The sequence below is a fragment of the Vulpes lagopus genome, chromosome 10 (genome assembly GCF_018345385.1).
Source record: "Vulpes lagopus strain Blue_001 chromosome 10, ASM1834538v1, whole genome shotgun sequence".
Classification (NCBI taxonomy): Eukaryota; Metazoa; Chordata; class Mammalia; order Carnivora; family Canidae; genus Vulpes; species Vulpes lagopus.
This window is the reverse complement of record NC_054833.1, coordinates 75,588,449-75,614,510: the sequence shown is the minus strand read 5'-3', so window position 1 is coordinate 75,614,510 and position 26,062 is coordinate 75,588,449. Positions and strand designations below refer to the sequence as shown.

Below are 26,062 nucleotides of genomic sequence, written 5' to 3'. Positions count from 1 at the left end.
AACCTGAACTGAAGATGGACGTTCAACCGACTGAGCCACCCAGGTGCCCCAGTGATTTCTAACTGAGATAACATAAGTAAAACACTATTTCAATGACTGGCACGTGTTATGTGCTCAACAAATGGTGACCACTATTGTTTATGTTTGCTCTTTACCAAGCACTGTGCTGTGGAGGATACAACGTGGAGAACACATTTCATATTACCTAACATGACACCTTCAACTATTTAAAGACAAACGGATACAACGTTTCTCTATCCCATGTCTGCCCCAGTATTTTATTCTCCAGTTTCTTCACTATTCCTCTCATGACAAGATTTCCATACCATCCTCTCCTCCCTGGCCTTTGCCAGATGAGCTCTGTTTATCAATGCACCTTCAGAATACAGCACCCACAAGGAGACAACAGCTGGCCACAATGCGATCCACCTGGAATATCACACTTGGGTGGCTCAGTGGTTGAGCATCTGCCTTCAGCTAAGGGTGTGATCCCGGAGTCCCAGAACGAGTCCCACATTGGGCTCCCCATAGGGAGCCTGCTTCTCCCTCTGCCTATGCCTCTGCCTCTCTGTGTGTGTCTCTCATGAATAAATAAATAAAATCTTAAAAAAAAAAAAAACTTGGAATATCATGAGATAAGGATTTCACTTTGGCCTTAACCCTATACTTAATTGATCCAGGCAACATTTTTATTAGTTTCTTTATTCCTGCAACAGTCACAAAAGAAACAACAGAGTGCCCTGAATTCATTGGTACAGTGCATAGCCCAAGAAAGTATTCAGTTGTCTTAAGCAAGCTTAAAAGTAAAGAAGCAAAGATCTTGTATGAGACCCAAAGTAGAATCTTGGAGCAGGAAAAGCCCATTACACCTTTTTATTCTTTAAGCAGCCAGGATGGCTTTACTTTAGTATCAACAAGAAGATGGATATTTCAGGCTGGGGGGTGGGGGTAGCATTAACATAGAACACAAATACTTAACCACAAAGAAATATGCTTTGAAAATATTTTAAAGGGGTAAACTCCCTAGTAAAGTTGAGAAGATCTCTATTAATTTCACATATCTTTTTTAGAGCTCATAAATCCTCCCAGAGTAGCAGAGTGTAGTGAGAGCAGATTTATTCCCTCCTACAAAGGCAGAGCCTCCACCAATGCCTCCAAGTAACCTAAGGGTCATTAAAAGCAGCAGCTTTAAGACAGTCAACAGGTAGTTGCCACAACCTCATAATTTAAGCAACCTCTTTTTAAATTAAAAAAAAAAGTCCTAAAATATAGATCATATTCTCTGAACATTCATAGTGACCATTTTCTACTCTTTGATTTATGTGCCTAGGCCTGAGTGTCAGAGGCCTGAGAAATCACAGCTGGATTAAAGAGATGAGTTTAGCATGAAAGTCACATTTTGTTTTATAAAAGAAGCTCAAGCATCAGGGTTTGAATGGCTCGGCACCTCTTTAATCAAACCAGGGCTGCTCAGTCCAGGGCTTTGTAAGTGAGCTAATTAGTAATGTGCCAGAGACTTACCTGGTTAATCAAATGATTAATCACTCAGTAGACTTCATTCCTCTTGTTTCCTGGCTGTCTTTGGCTCTTCTATTTGGTTTTTTGTATTTTTTTTGAAATTAGCATTTTAATAGCTGGCAGTCACCATTCAGGGTAAAAAAAAATGGTATTGTCCCATTTTAACCACTTTTTGTACAAATAAAAATGAGACAGAGGAGATTTTTTTTTTCTAGAACTAAAGAATAGTCCTCAACTATGGCTTGACCAAAAAAAAAATGTTAAGCCATTTCTGAGGAAATTTGGTGTTTGGGCAGAAGAGGATTTGAAGTGCTATGAAAAATTAGAGCATCCTTTCACATGTAGAATCTTGGTCGGAGAAAAGGTTTCTGAAAAAAAAATCATATGACTGTAAACTAGTTGACTAGATTTCCACGTTTCTTCCTTTTATTTATTTACTTAGTTTATATTTAAAGTAACTTTAAAGGGAGAAGCAAGCCAGCCATTTTTGGAAAATTCTAACATGGATAATAAAAATGCACATTTCATAGTTTTGTTGAACAATTCATCAGTTAATTTTAAATACACCTTTAAATCCTCCAAGCTTTGGAACAAGACATATTTAAAAGAAGAATAAATATACCCCCTTAACCAAAATGTTCCAGCTTTGATCTTTGCCAGATTAGTAATATTCTCATTAAAGTTTAGATATCTAAACACTGTTAAGAAGCTCAATTATCTTTTTAAAATATGATATTATAATTGTCTAATTGCAATTCAATATCTTAAAATAACTGTCAGTCATAAAAACATGTAAATAGCTGAGAAGTAAAATAAACTCATCAGTTACCAGCAATTCCCTCATTACGTCACTGCAATCACCCATAACAACCGGCCCTGTCACTCTGTCTCTATGACCCATTGGCCTACCTTTCATAGGTCTCCACTAGGCACCATAGGAAAGCATTCTCTGATGGCCCCAATGGCATTTTTTTTTAAAATCTTAAGAAAAGCTTTTATTTTTTATTTTTTAATATATTTTTTATTGGAGTTCAATTTGCCAACATGTAGTATATCACCCATTACTCATCCCATCAAGTACCCAATGGCATTATAAATGAAGGACAATATGACAGTTATAAATTTATTTTCAATAATTCTTGGGTTTAGACTTCCATGTAAATTTTCTTCCATTGCTACACATGTAAAATTCTTATGTGTACTACACAGAAGGTGATCAAATATTTTGCTTTTCTAAAGGCCAGCGTAGGTAGGTCTTGAAGGTAGATGTGAGTGACCCAAAGGGTAAATAGGCTTCCATCTGATAAGGCTGGTGATTCTCAGCCCTTCAAGAAACAGCAACCTTTCTACATGAAATTTTTCAACCTACATGACTGATTATCTCTTCATAGACCCTGATCTTTTGTCAGAGTGAACTAGTTTCTGATGAGAGAGGGTCAAGTATTTCAGGAGCATAGATATGTGAGAGGGGTGTATTTGTGTGTGTATGTATGTGTGTGTTGGGGTCAAGGGAGAACGGAGGGTTGACAAACATTACTAGATGTACTAAAAAGCAAAGAGAAGTTTTAAAGAAGGGAGTATTGTTATTACTTGAGGCAAAATGGAGAAAACATGGGAGAGTGAGAATCCTACTAGAGGAACCAGGTTTCATCCATTGTCTCTTTATTAAATACTATCCCAGAATGGTCAGATCTTCTAGACCCGTATGATAAAAGCAGAAATTAGTTTTGGGACAAAAGTGTGATTATCAAGAAGACTCATAAAAGGAAGGATTCTTCAACAAATGACTCTAAGTTAAAGGATTCTTTGATAACTGGAAAGCAGAGTCATCAAAAAAGAATTCAAGACAATAACTAAGTTTGCACCTTATTTCCCAGACAGTCCATCCAAATAGAGGATATTGGGGAAGAAATACTGCCATTTCCTGGACAGGATATACTCCATGGTCAGGTGCAGCCCTAGAAATAATGAGAATTCCATCAAGTTATTGGCTGCCTCTTCTTCAGTCTTACCCATCTCCTCTCAGTTATCAACCAGCCTCCAAAATGATCTTCCTAAAACACAGTCTGACATCAGTTCTCATGATCAATCGTGTTGCCTTTGACTGGCTCTTAGATTTTCCAGCATCTTCCCCTACTGCCCTCCACATCTTGTTGCCATCATTTCATTTCTTCACCCACACTTCCAGCTCTGTTACATTTACTTGAGCATCCAAAAGTTTTGTGACATTTTACATCCATTGGACTACCACTAACCACCAGCAAGAGATCTCTTTCAGGTAATTTCTGGAATTCCACAGGCAAATCTCACTCCTGAAGAAGTGCTACACCTGACACTAGGCACAACAGTGCTAGTAGCTCTATGCCCCCCAGTTAATTCCAAGACCAATGTTCGTGGCTGTTCTTTGTTCTGACAAGCCCCACCTGCAGTGACTTAGATTTCAATGTGCCAAAGCAACAGCACAATTTTATGGTCAAATGGAGGAGAATATTTACATTTCTTTTGTGTAAATCTCCAGGAATGAGGAGGCAGGGAGGGGTTATCAAGATGTATATCTTTTGGGATCCCTGGGTGGCTCAGCAGTTTAATGCCTGCCTTCGGCCTGGGGCATGATCCTGGAGTCCACATTGGGCTCCCAGCATGGAGCCTGCTTCTCCCTCTGCCTGTATTTCTGCCTCTCTCTCTCTCTCTCTGCATCTCTCATGAATTAATAAATAAAAAGTCTTTTAAAAAAAGATGTATATCTTTTATCCCAGTTTGCAGAGATAATTTAAGCAGTTATTTCTGTTTTTACATATGGCCACGTTGTGTTCCCAAGAGCCAGCCTTCAAAAGAGCCTAAGGAAAGCTAGGAGACAAACCCAAATGGCAAATACTGTACTATATTCAGAGCTATTGCTCCTTGGCCTCTGAAGGTAAAGCTTGTTATTGTACCAAAATCTCTAGGTAGGATTTCTTCTCACTAGAGGATAAGGTCTGAGGTCCGTCTAGTGCTTCTCCAGACACACTGAGATGTGACTGTCTGGGTCCCACAATTGGAAATGTCATGATTTCTTTCACAGGAGGATTCTCTGTAGCCCTCCCAAAAAAGTTCCATCAGGCCTGAATCTGCAGTTTTCCAGACACCCCCAGACATGCCTGGATCTGTCAACAGACATGGCTCACACTCAAGCTGAGACCCAATTTGTGGGTTGGGTGGAAGAAAAAAAGTATCTGTGAAAAAGGAGGTATTTGAGCCATGTTTTGAAGGAAGAGTAGGATTTATGCAAACACTGTAGCAAATGACCCAGGAAGAAGAAGCATGACAGAGAAAACAGAATGATTACAGAGGCTAAATTCCAAAATAACCCATTTTAATCAAATTTTGTTAAGATGTTCAGAGAAGGTCATACTAACATTCCTTGAGATCATACTGACTCATGGTAACAACTCAATAAATATTGTTGAATGAATGAATACGTGAGCGAGTGAATTATTTCATTTTCTTTAAACAAATTAAATTTGGCTCTGGGATCCTACTTGGTAGGGGCAGGGAAGATTCAATTTCAGTCACTTTTGAAGGGGGATTTCCTTCCTTTCTTAAGGTTTTCAAAACAATCTCAGATGTTTAGATGGTATTCACAAAGTGAGGGATTATTCCATGGTGTTCATCATCCTCATGTCCATTCTGTAAATGATGCTACTTGGCCAACCGTCCTTGGCCATCTAGCAGATAACAGCCTTTCAGGTGGCTTAGAGATGCTCCACAGCAGGCCTCTCCACTCAACATAGCCCCAGCCGCACATCCAGTGCCTGCTCCAAACGTGTCAGTGTTGGCAGCCAGCCTTCACAGTCCTCTCACAGACAACTCCCCATATTTGATGCCTCTTATGCATTGGTCATGGATCTCTGCCATTCACAGAAACATCCCAAACTAACTAACCTGGTCTCAGACACAAGGGAAATCCATCCTTCCACTTCCGGATTAACCCTTTCTATCCCTTCAATCACAGCACTAGCCTCTCTCCACAAAGTTATAAGCCGAAATAGAATCATGAGTGTTTTCCTGCAAAGGCTTCACAACTTGTTTTTTAACCCTGACACATAAAAATGAACAATCCTGTAGACAAGGAACCCAAGCTCAGAGCCCAGAAATTTGGCTCTTACATTAAGAGAGGGGGAGAAAACCTCTTGTCCTTTCAAGTCTGGCTAGTAGCCAGAACAAAACCCAAAATACTGTTGCAGTATAGTACTTTGCCCCCACCTTCTCACTGATTCCTGTGATACTGTGGATTAGAGTGTCTAGAAAGAACTCTGAATTGGAGTCAGAAGACCCCACCATACTGGACCCGCTTCAGCTCATCATGCATGGCTCCATTTTCTCTTGTGTAAAAGTTGTCACATTGACCCCTTAAAACCATCATGGAGATCAAATTTTAAAAAAGAATTGTATAAACGCTGAGAGCCAGACAAAGAGTGCTTGCTCATGTGGACAATGCCAAGAGTCAGCAGAAACGTAGATTAGCTATTCCTGTTCCCCTGTGACTCTGAAAAGAAATCCTCAGAGTTTCAGTGACCCCTCTGGCCTCAGAACAGGTGCCCCATCTCCTCCTGGGCTAGTTCTGCTGTTTCATTATCTTGAAGGTAGTATGGGCCCTCGTGGCAACCCACAAGAAATGCCAGGCAGAAAAGTGATCCCTGGGCCATGGCAGGGCAGGAAAGCAGATCTATCACCTGCTCAGTGTTTGCTGTGGGGCCTGAGGCCTGAAAGACAGCTTTGTTCAGTCACCAGGTGAGCTGCAAGAGGAAGGTGCTTCTCCAGCCACCGCCACCAAGACTCGCACAAAGCCCTCATTCAGAGGCCAGACCTGGCCATGCCCTCCGATGCTGCCTCTGACTTACTGGGTTGCCTGTACAGAGATCATTTCCCTGCCCATGCCCCCTCCCCCCACTGCTGACCCTGCCACTGCACAATGCCACTCGAAGGGCATGGGTAGAATATTACATTCCAGAGAGAAAAGGCAATGCTCGGGCTGAAAAGACCAGGCTGTGGTGGAGGACACTCCCCTTCCACCACAGAGCTCCCTGTGTCCCTACAGACAATAGGCCTCTGTGCAGCTCCATCTCCTAATGCAAGGACTGCTTACATGTTTTCAGCTTTGGAAACCTCAAACTGCTCAGTCCCTAGGAATGGCTGTACAAGGAAGCATCTGTCTAGGAGGGAAGGGGAGAAGAAGAGGTGAGATACACTCCTTCAAAATAATCTCCCAGCCAGGTTTATCTATTCCCATGAGCAATGCCAGGTTTTTGCCAGTTCGTTCTTCCATTCATTTAAATAGTCAAAATCTATAGATCATCTACTGTGTTCTAGGCACCTTGCTAGGCATCTCTAGTAAGAGAGCTTACGAGAGATGCCTAGCCCTAGAGTGAAAAATTAAATACGACTGCCCTGCCCTTAAGCAAATGGTGTCCAAGTGTCTGAAAAAGCATTTTGTGAATTGATTTTGTGTTGGGCATCCTTTTTTCCTACTCCATGCAGCACCTGACCTTTGCTCTGCATTCTGTTCTGGCTCCTGGATCCCTTCTGATTTATCATTGCATAAAAATGAGAGTCAAAATGTTGGGTTTCTCAGGCACTCTCTTACTGGTATGAATGCAAAACAGTATAACCCCTTTGGAGGACAATTTGTCAGTATCAGAACTGCATATATATTCACCTTTCAATCTAGCAATAGCACTTCGAGGAATTCACCCTGAGTATACACCTCAAATAATATGAAACTACATACACATAAGATTAATCGGTGCAGCAGCATTTTTATTTGCAAAACATTAGAAACTATCTAAATGTTCAAGCAAGGGAGACTGGTTGAATAAACCATAGTATTACACAGTGTAGTACCAGGCTGCTGTAGAAAAGGATGGTGTTCTCTATACACTGGCATGGAGTGATTTCCAGGATATTTTTAAATAACAAAACCAAAATGCAAAATAACATACATAGTAAGCACTTACATAAAATAAAAGGGGATATGAAGGAATAATGAGAACATACAAGTTCCCTGGGATGCCTGGGTGGCTCAGTGGTTGAGCATCTGTCTTGGCTCAGGTCGTGATCCTGGAGTCCTGGGATCAAGTCCCATCAGGCTCCCCACAGGCTGCTTCTCCCTCTGCCTGTGTCTCTGCCTCTCTCTGTGTATCTCTCATGAATACATAAATAAAATCTTTAAAAAAAAATACAAGTCCCCATTTATCTTTATCAATAAAAAGAATAAACCAAGAGACAAGTTGGTTACTGATAGATATGAGGAAAGAGGGAAAAAGGAAGGTGAAGGAGTAACTATCCTCTGGGTATATAGCTTTTTATAAAATTTTGACTTCTGGACTCTTTAATGAAGGTAAGTAAATCTATAAAAGATATTGGGTCAAATGACAAAGTAGGAATAAGGACTGTAGAGTATATCAAAGTATCATATCAGTGTTTACTGGAGGTGATAACCGTCTTGTGGTTATGTAAGAGAATATCATTGTTCAGAGCAAATAGGAAAAGGTAAAGTCTATATATATATGTAGCTTTTGGAATATATGAGCCTTGGAACCTCATTCCAAACAGTTCAGAAAAAAGTTTGTGTGTGTGTGCGCATATATATAGATCTGTGTAGGTCTTCATGTCTATTTGTGTCTATGTATGTATGTGTTTCTGTATATTTGTGTGTCTCTGTACATGTATGTGTGTGTTTGTGTATTTGTGTCTATGTGTGTGTGCATGTGTGGAAGGGAAAAAGAAAGGAAATGATCAAGGAAATGGAACAGAGTGCTAACAATAGGAGAAATCTGGGTAAAGAACATATGGCTACCATTGATTCTATTCTTATTCTTGTGAATTTTCTTCATGTTTGAAATTATTTACCAATTAAAAATGTTTACATGTTGCATTGGGTTTCCAGTGACTATATTTTAGAAAAGGAACATGAACCTCATTGCTTCAAACTATGTTGCTGCTCCAGGGTTATCAGCACTTATAAAATGCAGCAGCCTCTTGACCAACCAATGTGTTTCTCATGAAGTCATCCTGTCAAGATTCTGACAGGCAATGGGGCACCTGGGTGGCTCAGCTGGCTAAGAGTCTGACTCCTGATTTCAGCTCAGGTCATGGGACCAAGCCCCATGCATGGAGCCCCGTGTTGGGCTCCTCACTCAGTGAGGGGTCTGCTTGAGATTATTTCTCTCCCCTATCCTCTTCCCCTTCCCCATTAGAGCTCTCTGTCTCTCTCTAAACAAACAAAATCTTAAAAAAAAAAAAAAGTTTACAGAAGGGAAGGTGGGTGGGGGAATGGGGCAACTGGGTGACAGGCATCAAGGAGGGCACATGATGAGATGAAAACTGGGTGTTTTACTGTATGTTGACAAACTGAATTTTAATAAAAAAAGTTTTTTAAAAAGATAAGGTAAGGATGCATCCTGGGTGAATTCTTCATTGCACTGGGTGGAAGGCAAAGGTCAAGGGAGCTAAAATGTCCTTGATCAGACTAGGGCAGCTTAGAATCTGAGTCATTTTAGTCATTTGGAATAAGAATAGTTACCACATTATGCATCAGGATTATGCCAACAACTTTATGCTTATTATCTCATTTAACCCTCACAATGGCTTTGAGAGGAGAGCAATAATGACCTTGAGAAGGACGCTGAGATATAGGGGGTTTAACGTGGACTGGAATTCAGATGGTCTTGTTGCAAAGCCTGTGCTATTTAACTGCTATTATGTCACATTTGCCACAAAGGTAGAGAGACCAGGCCCAGCTGGCAAATCTTAACATTCTCCTGGTCTTGGTTCAGAGGCTACACCCTCTTTAAAGCCTTCCTCAAGCCTCATGGAGGCACTGATACTGCTTTTCCTATTCTCTCAACTTCCTTGGGTACATACCACCCCAAAAAGCCGGTAAACTTGTGGTCATATTGTGTTTGCATGTCTGTTTTACTTTCTGTACCTTGACTTCCTTGAGAACAGAAAAACTGTCTTTCCTTCTTTTTAGTGCCAGCACCGATCATAGGGCCTAGTCCATGACAGATATTCGTTAAATGCCATGGAAATTGTATTACATTTTGTTAAGTACTTACTGAGCCTTTAAAACAGCTCTATAGTGCTCACATTTTATTCATACAGAAATTGAAGCTTAAAGTTGAACCTTGAGTCAACAGCTTGATAAGTTTTCCTGCAAAGGCTAATATCTTAAATCTCATTAATAGAAGAATCATACATAGAAAGAGAAAATGGATGACTTAGTCTATGCCAGCTAATCAGGCCAGATACAGGAACATAAACTGGCTTCTACAGCCACATTAAGGCAGATGTGGTCAAGCTGTATGGAGCCTGAAGGCAGGACAAAAGCAGATGGCACTCCAAGCCAATGCTATAAAAATGGAGATCAAAGGAAAGAGGGTTAATGACAATTTAGGGGAGCCATGGCTATTTTCAGATACCTTCATGCATTCAACTTTTATATTTGAGCACCAAAAGATGAACTTCAAGTTAAGGTGTAGATGTCACTGGGAGAAGGATTTGGGCTCAATATAGTAAGAGAATATTCTTCTCAGTTGTCTAAAGATGAAGTGAACTCCTTCAGATAATAGTGAACTCTGTCACTAGAAGTATGCAACGATTGAAGACCACATTAGGAATGTTTTAGAGGGCATTCAAGGACCAACAAATAAAGAGAGTAGGCTAGATGAGTGGCTCCTATATGTTGGTCTTTTGACCAATGTAAAGACATCACAGGCCCACAACAAAAGAAGCAAAATTAAAGATAAAGTAGTAAGGATTTTACAAAGCTGAATCAATTTAAACAATTGTACTTTATCACAAAATTATCCTTTGTTTTCATGAAATGACAATGAAAGGAGATGGTTTTTATAATGCTTTGACTTGGCCAAAAGGAAAAAGAAAGGTAAGTTGACAAATCTGTGCTGGTTGCCAAAACAACTTTTGAAATTATAGTGAACTGGGCAGCCCGGGTGCAGGCTCAGGGGTTTAGTGCCACCTACAGCCCAGGGCCTGATCCTGGAGACCCGGGATCAAGTCTCATGTCAGGCTCCCTGCATGGAGCCTGCTTCTCCCTCTGCCTGTGTCTCTGACTCTCTCTCTCTCTCTCTCTTTTTCTCTCTCTCTCTCTCTCCCCCTCTGTGTCTCATGAATAAATAAAATCTTTTAAAAAAAGAAATTATAGTGAACTATAAAATTCAAAATTCTATCAGCTAATGGGCCAGACAACCTCTGAGGTTCTTTCCACATGCCCAGAAGGGAATGGCTCTACATTTCACAGACTCTGAACCCTGAGTGTCACCGACCAGGTCCAGCAGAGATTCACTGGCTTTGGAGTCAGACATTCCTGGCTTCACACGATGGTTCAGCTACTCACTAAGTCAAGTGGCTTTGAGCAAGTTGCTTAATATCTCTGAACTTCAGTGTTTTCATCTATAAAATAAACATAAGAACAATATCCTTCCCTGTAGGATCACAGGCTTAGGAGCCCAAAGCTATGGCTTGTATGGTATAGAACAAAAATAGCCACAATTCTTTGCAATTCTTTCACCAAGAGATGGAATCTACTTCCTTTTATGTGGTTTGGCCTTGTGTTGCTTTGACCAAAAGTCTGTGGCAGAAGTGATGTTCTGAGCCTAGGTCTCAAGCATCTGTTCATACTGCTCTTGGTTTGGTTGCACTCCTGTCAGTCATATAAAAACGCCCAGGTTGGCCACCTCATTGATGAGGCCCATTCACTCTCACTGCTCTGGTCAACAGCTGGCCAACAACCAGAGAGGCTGTTGAGAGAGGCCATTCAAGATGAGTCAGTCCTCAATCTGACCACAGATGTAGAAGGAAGCCGAGCCAATATCAGCCAAGCCTACCAAAATCACCAAAACATCCAACAGACCCTCAGGCTTGTGAGTAACAGTAAATGTTATTTGAAGCTACTACATTTCAGAGTGGTTTGTTATTCAGCAAAAGCTAACTGATACAGTTATGTTTCCAAAGTTAATATTTTCTAGCCAAGTGATTTTGGGTAAGTTATTTACAGTGCTTCAGCTTTAATATTTCTATCTGTAAAATAGATAAGCAATTCCATAGCTAACTGTGGGACCTAAATGACATAATATAATTAAAATAATTGGCACACATATTAGATACGCAATTGTTGGTAGTTGCAAGTGTTAGGACTAGTAGCTGTGTGATAGCAGTAGTAAAAGTAGCCATATATTTCTGTCCATCTACATTCCACATGGACTTCAGTCCCAAAAAACTGCAAACAGAGGTCATTTGTTTGAAGTACCTGTTTGGCCAGTGACTAACAAGATGTCTTATGTAAAATATATTCAGCTAGGGTTTGATTTTATAATCCTGGCTCATAGCCTGAACTATTTAGTAATATAAGATGGTACTAGGGTAGACCAAAAAACAGAACGTTCATCTCACTGTTGAGAGAATGCATAGTATAACTGTTCTCAGAATCAAAGAACCTTATATGTCAAAGAGGCTAGGGATGGGTACAGATGATTCACTTTGATGGGTTGTAGGGCACCAGGCATCATCCCAAGGGCTATATGTATACTAGTCACAGCAATCATGGGTTGAGCATTTTTACTCTTATACTGATGAGGAAATTGAATCCAAGGTTATTTAGTGATTCTCTCATAATTAAACAGCCAATAATGGACAGAGCCAGTGTTGCACCAGGCCAGATGCATCCAGAGCTGTTGGTCCTTTCTCTGAAGACTCCCCTTCGGTCTTTCAGATCATCTAAGAAATCTCCCAGTGGGGTCACCCCTACAACCAATGCCTTTCTAGTCAGTCAGGTCCACACTAAGCCCGTCATCTCTCACCTGTACACTTACAGTAGCCTTTTGCTCACTGCCTCTAGGTTCACCTTCTGACAACGGCTCCCATTCCCTGCCAGAGTGACCTCCATGATATGTGAATCTGATTAAATCAAATTCCTACCTTTCAAATCATTCCCTAGCTTTCCTTCACCTACACCATAAAATCAAAACTCTTCTACTTGGCACACACAGTTCTGTCTACCTCATCAACCATGGATTCCAATGCTCCTCCTCCCAGGCCATGCTAAGCTACTTCCAGTTCCCACAGCCCATCATGATTTCCTTGCTGCCACTCCCTACATTCTGCCTATACTCTCCCCAAGGGCTTGATTTCCTGACAAACTGACTTGGTCTACAAGTCTTCCTTCGCATGCCAAATACTTTGTGATTCCAAATGCCAAGCCCTTAAACAGGCTTAGACCACTTTCTCCCACCAGGATCCTTCCTCTCACCCGGTTAAAACAACACTCTCATTATAACTGTGGCCCTCACTGTTTCCTCCACAGAAATCACAAACCAGGCATCACCCCAAGTTAGCCAGGTTTTGTATTTGTATCATGCTAATGAAAAGGGTTATTACGGTGGCCTCTGCTATTTAGTTTAGTGGGCAAGAGATGAAGACAGAAACAAAGATAGGTGTCGCTAATCAGCTATCAGACTTTGAACCAGTTAGCATCTCAGAGCTACAGGGTAATAGGCCTCTGATAAGCATCCCATTTTTAGACATAATAAAGAACTGCTCAAAGCAAGCATCTGTATCTTGAACTGAGGAAACCACTGGGCTAAGAAAAAAGAGAGAGAGAGAGAGAGATGACAAGGAAAATCCTAATGGAATACGAAGGAAAACCTGCAGAAAGGCCTAGAAAAATCATTGACTTCAATTTTCAGAAGTGCCAAGGACAGAATGCATTTTCCTTGTGAGTAAGAAAGAGGAAATTTGGTGAGAAACAAGATCTTTCCAGAGCAGGTGCTAAAGAAATTAAATCTCACATAGGATGGAGGAAGGCCAGAATTAGGAGTCATGTGGTAAAGAAGGAAAAGGTATTTGGCTGGGCCAAGAGCAAACAGGGACTAAGGAGAGGCGACATGACTCACGGAGGACGAAAGGGGCCTTCTGGGGCAGCCGTGCTGGCTGTGAGCAAAAGGTCCATGGTCCCAGGCCTCAGGCAGGATTCCGAGGAACATCTAAGTGCTGGAGATGTGGGCCACCTTTAAGTTGTTTCACTGAGAAATAACAGTATCACTTTGTTGTCTAGATCACCAAATCATTAGGACAATTTAACCATCTGCTCTTCAAGCCTAGAGATGAGAACATTCTCAAGCACATTAAAAACTCAAAAATGCACCTAGGAGCCTTTTGTGGCAAAGGTACCCAATAACAAAATACTGCAAACCACTGATGCTTCAAAATAAAAGGCCTCTTTCGTGTCAAAGCCATGGTAACAAGGCTGGTATTGAGCATTAAATGGCTTTGAATACTGAAGTAAGATTAAACAACTGTCAGAATTACAGATCAGAATATTAATATTATCAGTTCCAACAATGGAAAATAATTTTACTGAGAAAAAAAAGAATAGGAAGTGCGAGGAGGGGATATGGAGACAGATTATTTAATATTCTCATATTTCAAAATAGGTGCTATCGATACCACTCAATTTTAAAAATGTCATTTAAAAGCAATTTTTCCTCTCCCTCTTAATGTATTTCATAATGTTTTTCTTAACTTTTGAGGTTATCTTTTAAGAATGGATATCTCTTCTTGTAAAGAAACAATCTGAAGTTCAGCAATTCCTTCTTTTTCATTAAATTCAAAGAAAAAGTGGCTTTTATTAAAATGGTATGCATATAATGATTACATTTTTAAAGCATTTTTTAAAATTTCATTTATTTATTCATGAGAGACACACAGAGAGAGAGGTAGAGATACAGGCAGAGGGAGAAGCAGGCTCCAGGCAGGGAGCGCAATGTGGGACTGGATCCTAGGACTCCGGGATCACGCCCTGGGCTGAAGGTGGCGCTAAACCGCTGAGCCACCAGGGCTGCCCAATGATTGTATTTTTATAAAATTACTTGCACTTAACTTTATTCCTGAGTTTGCAAAGAGAAGTGTATAAAACAATACTGTTTAAAACTTACAATGCTAATGCATGGGTGAAAGAATCTGAGGTGAGATTTTACTTGCTTCTATGAACTTTTCAATACTGTTTGCTTTTTATTCTTATGTACTGCATTTGCAAAAATAGTAAAGATATTATTCTTAAAAAAAAAAAAACACAGGGCAACAAGGTTGGTTTCACCTCCATACTCACTCTGATCGCTTAGTAGCCATTACCTGGCCACCAGGCTTAGAGGGATTTTTGAGCTGCAACAAGGCTCAGTAGAAACCAATAGTCTGATTAGTCAACAAATCTGCCATGGCCCCAAAGAGAAGTAATGGCACACGGGCTACATAATCAACATTCCACAGCATGATAAAAATAAGAGCCACATATTGTGTATAACAATTAGAAAAGTCAAATAAGGACAGTTGCTTACATCATTCACTCCATAAAAGTTGACTAAGCAAAAACTTGAACATGCTAGATAACTTATATGCATCTAGAAAATATGATTTGTAGGCAATCATAAAAAGAAGCAAATGAGAATTGTATTATACCGGGCTCTCTAGCTAATGTGTATTTGAAATTTCTAATAATATATACTATTTAAGAAACAGAAAATTGGAATAGAATTAATGTAAAAGCCTCTGTCATTCTAAAAATAAGGAGTATTCATCCACAGATACATAAACTACATGAATAAGCCCATTCATCTCCTTGAGAGATGCTTTTTCAATGAAACTCTAATTTTATGTTTAATAAATATTTATCAACATTTATAATGTATGTAGATTATTTTGATCAAATGAGAACAGAGAATAATTATAATGACAACTCAATCCTGAATTGAAACTATTAAACCAAGATCAGAATGGTAGTAAGATTTTTTTAAATTATACTTCAAAATGGGGGGACAAATGAGGAACAAGTGCATTTAAATGATTTCCTTTCTTCACCCTACAAATGCTTACTGAACTGGATGTGTCCCAGGTTCTGTACCCGTTGCCCAGGTTCTGTACTCCAATCATAGAGGTGAATGCCACACGGCTGCCTTCTAGAAAGAGCAACACACTATTCATTACAGCAAAAGGAAAACCAGGAGAGGGTGGGCCCTGGGAAGCCAAGGTAGGAAGAAGTTTGAAAAAAGTGAGTGGTGAGTTCTGTGGATGAAAGGGAAAAGTGGGATGACCTACAGAGCGCTGTTAGGAGGTCACTGGGTGTGTCACTGGAGCCTCAGCAAAGTTCTTTGTTGCAAAGGGCTGTGATTAAGTTAGACATTGTGTATGCACAGCCCAGAGAAAGGGACACTTAATAGCAGGAGGAAGTAGGGGTGGAGGTGGATCTCTGAACTCTCCTCCACATCCACATGTAGAAAATCAAAATACAAGGCAGATGCTGGGGGGCTTCTGGAGGGGAAACCCAGGGCCAGACAGGAGAGCTGGCTCCATGGACAACCCCAGCTGTAAGTACACTCCAGCGAATTTGCCTGGACAGAGTTTCCTGGGATCCAGGATGAAAGGAGGCTTGAGGGCTGCCTAGCAACACTATGTTTATGCAACAGTCGCAAGAACATGGAAGGAATAAGAGAGAGAGAGAGAGAAAAAAAAGAACAGTTTCTGAAGAGAGGGTGCCAGAGAGTTCCAGCCATGCCAGTGATGGGGAGCCCCCCGCTCAGAAGCAGGCCCGCCAAGGCTGAGCCTGGCCACGTGATGCCCAGATTCCGCAGGCTGTGCGCTGACATGGGAAACAGGCCGGTGGGTCCCAGATTTCCCCAGCTTCCCCCACTAATCACAGCTCTCCTCGGCCTCTCCATTGTTTTCACAGCTGTTCAGCTGCTCCTGCTCAGTCAGGGGACAGACAGGCCGACTCCAAATCACGGAGCAGAGAATAATACTCGGGCCAAAGAGAGGGTGCACAAAATGGGATTTTTATTGGTGGGGTGGGAGTGAGGGGGTGGCGGGGAGATGGGAAAGACGCACAACTCTTAACCCTTTCCTTGGCTGATCAAGTGTTGAGTGTTCATTTCCAAGAGAAGAGAGACGGTACTCAAAATTGTTCTGGAGCTCCCAAATTTATGAAGGACTGGGTTTTTCCAACATGAGATCACATTTGCCTACAAAAATAACATTGGAAATGGTAGCCATTTGCCCAGGCCATACCACAAAAGCCTATTTAATCCTCAACATACTTAGTTCAGGGAGCAGAAAGGGGGAAACTTAAGAGTCAAAAAAAAAAAAAAAAAAGAGCTGACATTTACAGATTGCTCCCTATGGATTCAGTACAGTATGTATATAATTTTACAACATCCACACTAAATCCATAAAGTTGGTGTGATTATCTCACTTTGCAGATGAGGAAACTGAGGCTTGAGGCAGTTAGCAACTTGCTCAAAGTTATAGATCTATTAAGAGATGAGGTCATGATTGTAAAAGAGGCAATCTGACTCACAAATCAAGATTCCTAGTCATTGTTACATCCTTCCCTTTGATATTCCTGGATTAGCTTCCTATTTCTGCAGTAACAAATCATCACAATTTAGTGGTTTAAAACAACATGAATTACAGTCTGGAGGTCAGAAGTCTGAGATCGGTTTCACTGAACTGGACTAAAATCAAGTTGTGATGGGTTTGCATTGTTTCTGGAGACTAAAGAAGAACCCTTTTTCCTGACTTTTCCAGATTCTAAAGGCTGCTGACATTCCTTGGCTCCTGGCCCCTTCCTCCATCTTCAAAGCCAGCAACATAGCACTTTCTTTCTCTTTCTGCTTCTGTCCTTACACCACTGTTCTCTTACATGGATCCCTGTGACTACTGTTAAGGCCCACGCAGATAACAGAGGATAATCTAACCCTTTCAAGGTCCTTATCCTAATCACATCTGCAAAGTCTCTTGCCATGTAAGGTAACCTATTCACAAGGTTCTTGAAATTAGGACATGTATATCTTTGGGGTCCATCACTCAGCCTTCTACAACCCCTAACAACATATGCATTTTTTAACCAGTGTGCTCATCATGCTGTTACCTGTTACACATTTTTGTTCTGCTCCTACCTACACTACAAGTGTTTTGAGGACAAGGACTATATTCTACTCATCTTGAAATCCTCCTTCCTAATAAACACAAAGTAGGCTCTCATAAATGCTGTGTTTGACCATCAATAAAATGAACAGATTTAAAGATGGCCATAATTTGAGCAACATACAGGTTATTCAAAACAAAAAGGACAGAATTGAACTGAGCATTGGTAACCACCATAATATGTACTGAATGCTCTGTCCTTATAAGTCATGCTCTTTAGGCCTCCTTCTTTTGCTCATTCAATTCCCCTGCCTGGGACATCCTTCCTACCTTTCTTTGCCTGATTATTTCCTACTCATCCTTTCAGACATAGATCAGGGGTCCCTTTTCCCAGAAAGCCTTCTTTGATACTCTCAATGTCTGTCTTTCCTCTATCTGTATCCATCTCTCTCTCTGTCTCTGTCTTGTTCTGGCTCTCTGTCTCTCTCTCACTGGTCCCCTGGAGGTAGCTGGAACTAGCTTGCTAGAGCTGACTGTGCACATTTCTTCTCAAATCCTCATTTTGTGACACCATATTTATAGGCATGGTAGGAGTATTTACACCACAGACATTGGCAAGTGCCACAAATCAGGGCTATTTTTTTCAAAGAGGGTATTCTCACAACTGCACATACATACACTTTCCATAGGCTTAGTCCTCACTTACTGAATGTGGACTCATGTGAGGGTATGTGCAGTATTCACACAACTGCACATACACACACTCTCCATAGGCTTAGTCCTCACTTACTGAATGTGGACTCATAGCATTCCTAGCTTAACTCCACCACACTATTTTTCCCTTTTATAATCTTCTGTTTATATGCTGACTGCTTTTTCAAACACTTACCACCACACATGCTAGAAGAGAGGTAGAGTTAGGGCAATGGTTTAGTAACCCTTAAATTGCCAAAAAAAATCCTTGACAATATCATAGTCCCTCCAACAATTCAACCTGGTTCAGCAATTTGTAGACTATTCCTCTAACTCATTTCTGGTAAACATTCAGTCCAATATGGGGATTATCAGCTTCCATCGATGCATCTTCCATTAAGCAGCTGCAGGGGGCCACTGAGAAAGGAGAGGAACATGATCTGCTCTCCCTTGACCATTCATTCTCATGCTCTTGTGCTACTTCTTGGATTGGAGCTCAGTAAAGGAACAGCCTGTTCCACAGGAGAATGTGAGAGGCACACTTGTGAGTTCCAGTGTCTTTTTTTCTTTCTCTCTCACTGCCTTTCTACTCATAGTCTACAATAGGTGAGCACTAATTGCTTCAGCCAGCAGAGACCTGGCCCAATGCAGGAGCACCCCTTCCAAGACATTGGAGACATCTTCAGTTTGACTCCAGCCAATTTCTTTAATATCCACAGTAGTCTCTGATGAGCTTTCAGATCAACAATATCCTTACCCTCCTTATCCCAAATTCAAGACCTGTATAAGTATGTGGCATTTTCCAGTGTTTCTTAAGAACCCACAATAATAGGTGGGATGATCTTTGTCCTTCTCCAGTATTCTGCACCATTTCTGTCTCCAAAATCAGGATCCTGCGAGTGTGTCTTAAATCTAGCAAGCATCATTTGAAGAATGAACTATTAGTTTTTCCTTCTTAAAAAATGCCATGGATTCAATTAGAGTAGGGAAAGGAGGCTAACTTCAATTAAATTATCTAAAAATCTACACACACACACACACAGAGAGAGAGAGAGAGAGAGAGAGAGCTTTATTTGATTAGACAAGTGGGGAAAAGTGTTGTCCTACTGTTTCTTTTGGAATAATACTATGCAAATCTCACATATGGCCAATGCTGGGTATTATAGCAGGTGTCTCTTTGACATTAGAAGGGAAGACAATAGCACCTTTTGTTTTCAGCTATGAGCTGCCTCCACCTTATTTTACTTCTCCATGTTACATTTCTGTGTGTACTAAGCACTATGAGAAGAATTTTATGGGATGATGTCATGAAAAAAATTAGACCTATATTACTAGTGGGGACATTGAGTTTCACAAAGATTAAATCATTTGCTGAGTATCACACAGCTAATAAGATCCAAAGTAAAATTCAAACACAAATTGATTTAACTCAAAAACCTTGGTTTTTTACCACTTCTGGCCCCCATATCAAGTCTGCCCCCATATGCGGACCTATCTTTGCCTTTCCATAAGTACCGCTCATTTAAGTTATATTATTAAATATTTTTAAAATATATGTTGCTTCATTAAAGGTAAGTTCAGTAGCCCTCCCTATTGTAAGGGTTTTTATTGCTCATCACTGCCAAGAAATAGAAAAGGAAAGACCAAAATAGCAAACAGAGGGAAGCTTAAAGTTTTAAGGTATTTTATCAAGCTCCTCCAGGACCTGCTCTGGCTTAGTTAAGGTAAGAAAAGTAGCCATCTCATAGAGATTCTCCTAACCTTGTCCCCAGGAAAGGTGTCTGTTTCTAGGATGCCAGAAATAAACACATACCAAACTTTCAAAAGGTTTTGGGCCCCCACAAAATAAAGAAAGATATCTTTGCAAAACCTTCTTCTGGTCACATCAATGAAGTCACTATAGTTTGCTGAATTTTCAACTGGGATTTCTGATTCTACAGCTTCTAGCCTCTTTCCCATCTATGACCCCATGACCTCTGCTGAAGGTCACACCATATTAAAGCCTGCCCAAGCTATCTGGACTGAAACATATGAAACATTTCCAGAATCCTTTCCCCCTCTTAAGCATCAGACCTAACCACCCATTTCTGGGTTCCTTTGATTGAGCACCATCATGACCCTGTGACGCTTTGTGGGTAGAGCTTCATCTTCTCATTGTGAGGAATCCCTGGAGAATCCTATCTCACCATCTAGAGTGATGAGCAATCCTGAAAGAGGAAAGAAATGCAAAAGCTTATGATCTCTCTCTCCCTTCCCATGCAAAAAGAATTGCAACCACATAGGTTCTAAGAGAAGTTTCCTCAAAGAAATCAATAGAAAAAATTTCAACCAATTTTTTATTTTGACCAAATCATCTGCTCCTGACCATCTGCCAGGGCTATTTAATCCATTTGGTATTGTGACCTCAGGGCCTTAAACTTGCATGCACAAAAATATATATATATTGGCTCTAAAATAAGCAATAAAAACTGCAAATAAAAAGAAATGAATGTTGAATTAAGTATCTACATAAATGTAATATTTTGTCAGCTTGTAGACTACAACTCAATTCATATAGTTATTAATAATTATAGAAAATAGGGGATGTGGCTGAATTTTAATATGTTTGAAATGATCTTGGGTAGAGCCTTCAAAAAGAAAGGGTGCCTAAAATGCTAAAGTATCCCTGTCTAGTTCTATGGCCCATGGTCTATCCTTGGCCAAAATTGGAGTCCATTTTCTCTGCCCTAAGTGAAGAAAGGATGGGAAGGATGAGATAAATCTTCACTTCTAGTGGTTACAGGCTGTCCCATCACTTACCCCCATATTGCTTTCTAATCCTTCTGCCTGCAGACACTGAGGCCTGCTCTATGTTCTTTGCATTGTAGGCCAATTTCTGTCTCTGTCACCTCTAATCCCCATTCTGGGTCCCCGTATACACTACAGGAATTCTAGATGGAGGAAATTATAAATCGCATTTATTTCAGGTAAGAAAATTCACATCAGGTATCTCCAGAAAGGGGTAAACCCATTCCCAAGGGGCCAACTGATGAGGCCAAATATTGAGAGGCACTACGTACAAATAATAACACACACATAATACTCACTGTGTGTCAAGCACTTTTCTAAACATTTTCCAATTCTATCAACTTTATTATTGTGCCCATTTTCAGATGAGAAAACTGTAACAGAGAGAATAAATGCCCTGCCCAAGTTCCTATAGGCAGAAAGCAATAGAGATCTTAATCACTATACCATAATATTGGGTCATACAGATAGGAAGAATCTCAGACCAGAAACAACTTGAGCAGCTGCCTTGAAACCAAATCTTGCGTGCAGATGGCAGATGAAGCCAAGCATCCCAGGACTATATATCTCTGGACAACTTCTTGAGAGAGAAGAACATAGTCTATCTCATTTACATCATGTTTCTCTGAGTGGCTCAACCTGTTCTCTGACACACTTTGTCTCAGGGCCTTCCAACAAAACACATAGGGTCACTCTGGCACTTAATCACATGTGGCTGGATTTGGCTAATCAATTACTACTCTGATAAGTCTTATATTTCCAGCAATATCTGAAGAAAAGTACTTGAAGGAATGCAATTGATCTTATTGTGATCTTAGGGAACACATTGGTGGATTCCCATTTCCTTGGTTAAGATTCCTGCTCTGTACATCCCAGCTGTGGTACCACGGATAAAATACTTTGTTTCCTTGTGTTTGAACCTCCTCAATTGTAAAACAGGAATAATAATGGTATCTATAGTGCTGCCAGAAACATTAAATGAATCAGTGATTCATGGTAGGGGCTTAACCTTTTGATTGATAGGTACTAACTATTCATTAACACTTAGCAAAAACTAAACACACCAAAATAAAAGTGCTTAAAATTGTATTTGATATTATTTAATCCTCCAAACAATGCTTCCAAGGAGGCAAAAGTACTAAAATAACAGAAAAGCAAGTTTAGATTTAGAGACGCTTAGAAAATTATCTAATCATATAGTCTACAAAATATGGATCTGGAACTGGAGCCCAGAATTCTTTCAGAAAATACATAACTCCTCAGCCAAAACTCCAGCATAATCCTGACATAAGTGACACCTACTCATCTGACATTTATTGACTGAATAAATGACTCTTAATTAATACAGGATTTAAATAGAGTTAGTTATATTCCTAAAATTGATTTTTATGTTTGTATTAGCAAACTACATACAACAATACATTAAAAAGATCATTCACCATAATCAGATGAGTTTTATTCCTGTTTGTAAGGATGGTTCAATATTTGCAAATCCATCAACATCATATACCACATCAACAAAACAAAGGATAAAATCATATGACCATCTCAGTAGATGCAGAAAAGGCATTTGACAAGATTCAACATCCATTCATGTTAAAAATAAAAACCTCTCAAAAAAGTGGGATTAGAGAGAACACACAGATAGCTGCAGTAATCAGACAAGAAAAAAAGGCATCCATATTGGTAAAGGAGTTAAACTATCACTATTTGCAGGTGACATGATACTACATGTAGAAAATCCTAAAGACTCCAACAAAAAAACTATTAGAACCAATAAACAAATTCAGTAAAGTGGCTAGATACAAAATTAATACCCCCAAATCAGGAGTATTTCTATATACTAACAATAAAGTCAAAGAAAGAGAAATTTTAAAATTTTTAATTTTTTTTAATTAGAAAAACACATCATTTATAATTGTACCAAAAATAAAAAATAAAACATCTAGTAGTAAACTTAACCAAAGAGTTGAAAGACCTGTACTCTGAAAACCACAAAATGCTGATGAAAGAAATTGAAGATGACAAAAATCAATGGAAGGATATTCCATGCTCATGGTTCAGAAGAAACAATATTATCAAAATGTCCATATTACCCAAAGCACTCTACAGATTCGTTGCAATCCCTATCAAAATACTATCAGCAATTTTCACAGAACTAGAACAAATTATCATAAAATTTGTATGGAACCAACCACAGGAAACCCCAAATAGCCAAAGCAATCCTGAGAAAGAAAAACAAAACTGGAGGTATCACAATTCCAAATTTCAAGATACACCACAAAGCTACAGTAATCAAAACAGTATGGTACTGGCACCAAAATATACACACAGATCAATAGAACAGAACAGAGACCCCAGAAATAAACTAATATCTATATGGCCAATTAATCTATGATAAGGAAGGCAATAATATACAATGGGAAGTTGTAGAAAGAACTTCTACAACTCAACACCAAAAAACCAAATTAACCAATTAAATTGACAAATCTGCCCAAAGAATGGACAGAAAACCTGAGTAGACAGTCTTCCACATGGCAAACAAACACATGAAAACATGTTCAACATCACTCATCATCGGGGAAATGCAAATCAAAACCACCTCACATGTGTCAGGTATCACCTCACACGTATCAGAATGGCTTAAATCAAAAACACAAGAAATAGCACGAGCTGGTGAGGATATAGGAAAAAAGTAACTCTCATGCACTGTTGGTGGGAATGCAAACTGCTACAGCCCCTGTAGAAAATACTATAGAAGTTCCTCAAAAAACTAAAAATAAAAATACCATATGACCCAGTAATTCCACTATTGAGATTTATCCAGGGAAAATGAAAACACTAACTCAAAAAGATATATGAATCCCTATGTTTACTGCAGTATTATTTACAATAGCTAAGACATGAAAATATCATAGATAGATGATACATGATAGATAGATAGATAGATAGATAGATAGATAGATAGATGATAGATAGATAAACAGAGCCATAAAAAAGGATGAGATGATTCCATGGTTCCATTTGAGACAACACAGATGGACCTAGAGGATATTATGTTCAGTGAAATAAGTCAGACTAAAAAAGAAAAATACCATTTAACTTCACTTGAAAATCTTAAAATTGGAATCTTAAAAAAGAATGGAATCTTGGGGCACCTGGGTGGCTCAGTGGTTGAGCATCTGCTTTTGGCTCAGGTGGTGATCCTGGGGTCCTGGGATCGAGTCCTACATCAGGCTCCCTGCAGAGAGCCTGCTTCCCCTTCTGCCTATTTTTCTGCCTCTCTCTGTGTGTCTCTCATCAACAAATAAATACATTTTTAAAAAATCGGAATGTTAAAAAATAAACAAACAAAAAGCAGAATCAGAACTATAACTACAGAGAACAAACAAGCTGATGGTTGCCAATGGGGTGGAAGTTGAACAAAAGGGGTGAAGGGGAGAAGAAGATAGAGGCCTCCAGATATGGAATGAGTAAGTCATGGGAATAAAGCGCAGAGCAGAAGGAATGTAGTCAGTGATGCTGTAATAGCAATGTAATGGGACAGATGGTAGCTACACTTATGACAAACACACCATAATGTATAAACTTGTCAAATCCCTAAGTTGAACACCTGAAACTAATGTAACATTGTGTGCCAACTATACTCAAAATAAGTTACATGTAAAAAATCAACCTACGTTTGTGACCGGTAGTTTCATGCTAATCAACTGTCATTCAAAATGAGAAAAAAAATCCTACTATGTGCAAGGAACTGAGCTCAGTAACTGTGTGGGTTTCTTTTTTCCATCAACCTTACTTGAGCCAGGAGGATTGGGGGTAGGGTGGGAAATACATGTGCAAGTGACACCCTGTTATTTCTAAAACTATAATCTATGGAACAGATAGCATTTACAATATTTGTTTGAAATAAGTGCATAGTAAGTTATACCCCAGGGACTAGTCATTTAACTAACCTATCAAAAATAACCAAGGCAAGGGACTGGAGGTTCCTGATATAATCTGTATATTTATGAGAGACTTCGCTTCAAAAAGGTAGCTCCAAGCCCGGATCCCAAGACCTTTGTTTGAACTCTTGGCTGCGGCATAATTGACAGAGAGAATTAAAGGGGATATGAAGACCTGGGACTGAACTTTTTCAATAGTCTCACTCAGCTCACATTGCTCACGATATTAGAGGCTGCCGTGATGATATTAAATGATGCCGCACTGACAGAGATTAACAGAGTATGCAATTAGATTTAAATGCTGTAATTGGAACATGCTGTTAAGTGCCTACCATCAGTCCTGGGTCTCCCCATAGAGCAAGCCAGTCTCTCCTTGGGTTGCTCTGTAAATTTAACACTGTCCTCTCCAGCCACAAATCCTCCTCCACTTAGGCAGAGAGTGAACAGGGCTAACATTATTGTGAAATTGCCATGTACTATGCTGCACTCATCCATGCTGCTGCGTAGTTTTGAAATGCTTTCAAATCTAGTTGGATCCTCTGAGCTTTGTAACCGCCATGGAAAGGAGGACAGATATTGCAAGGATGTAGTCAATGATTGAGACAGGTGAACAGACCCACTCAGGGTCTCCTAAGCTACAATGTGAATAAGTCATGGATATAATATACTAGATCTTCTGACTCCAGATCCCATGTGCTTCCCATCATGCCATGTTCCCTCTGTAGGTTGTGATTTGAAATGTGTTCTGCCTGCTGAACACTCTTCTCTTAGGAGATGAAGCTGCTCGGGTCCACAACAGGACAAGCTACCACATTTAGATATGTTACCTCATGCCCATAGCCTCCACCCACCATCTGGCCTTTGTTCATCACTGGCAATACCACAGGGTGAGGTCAATCCATCACCTCTTGCTTGTTAAATATCTATGTGTCAAGTCATCAATATGCACCATGTAAGAACTTTTTTATACAAGGATCTTAAAATCTAATTAACTATTTCTGACTTATGTGTATGAGGCATTTGACAAGATTCAACATCCATTCATGTTAAAAATAAAAACCTCTCAAAAAAAGTGGGATTAGAGAGAACACACAGATAGCTGCAGTAATCAGACAAGAAAAAAAGGCATCCATATTGGTAAAGGAGTT

General features: G+C 39.9%; 2 long non-coding RNA genes across 2 annotated transcripts in view; both read right to left on the bottom strand.

The window, feature by feature from the left end:
* The window catches only part of LOC121500312, a 52,062-nt gene extending 50,424 nt beyond the window's left edge, over positions 1–1,638 (bottom strand). Inside the window, exon 1 of the long non-coding RNA XR_005990363.1 lies at positions 1,522–1,638. This is a non-coding gene — a long non-coding RNA (uncharacterized LOC121500312). The remainder of the gene's footprint in view (positions 1–1,521) is intronic.
* LOC121500311 overlaps positions 1–26,062 on the bottom strand; it is a 211,313-nt gene that overhangs the window by 165,452 nt on the left and 19,799 nt on the right. The gene's annotated exons all lie outside the window — the stretch shown is intronic.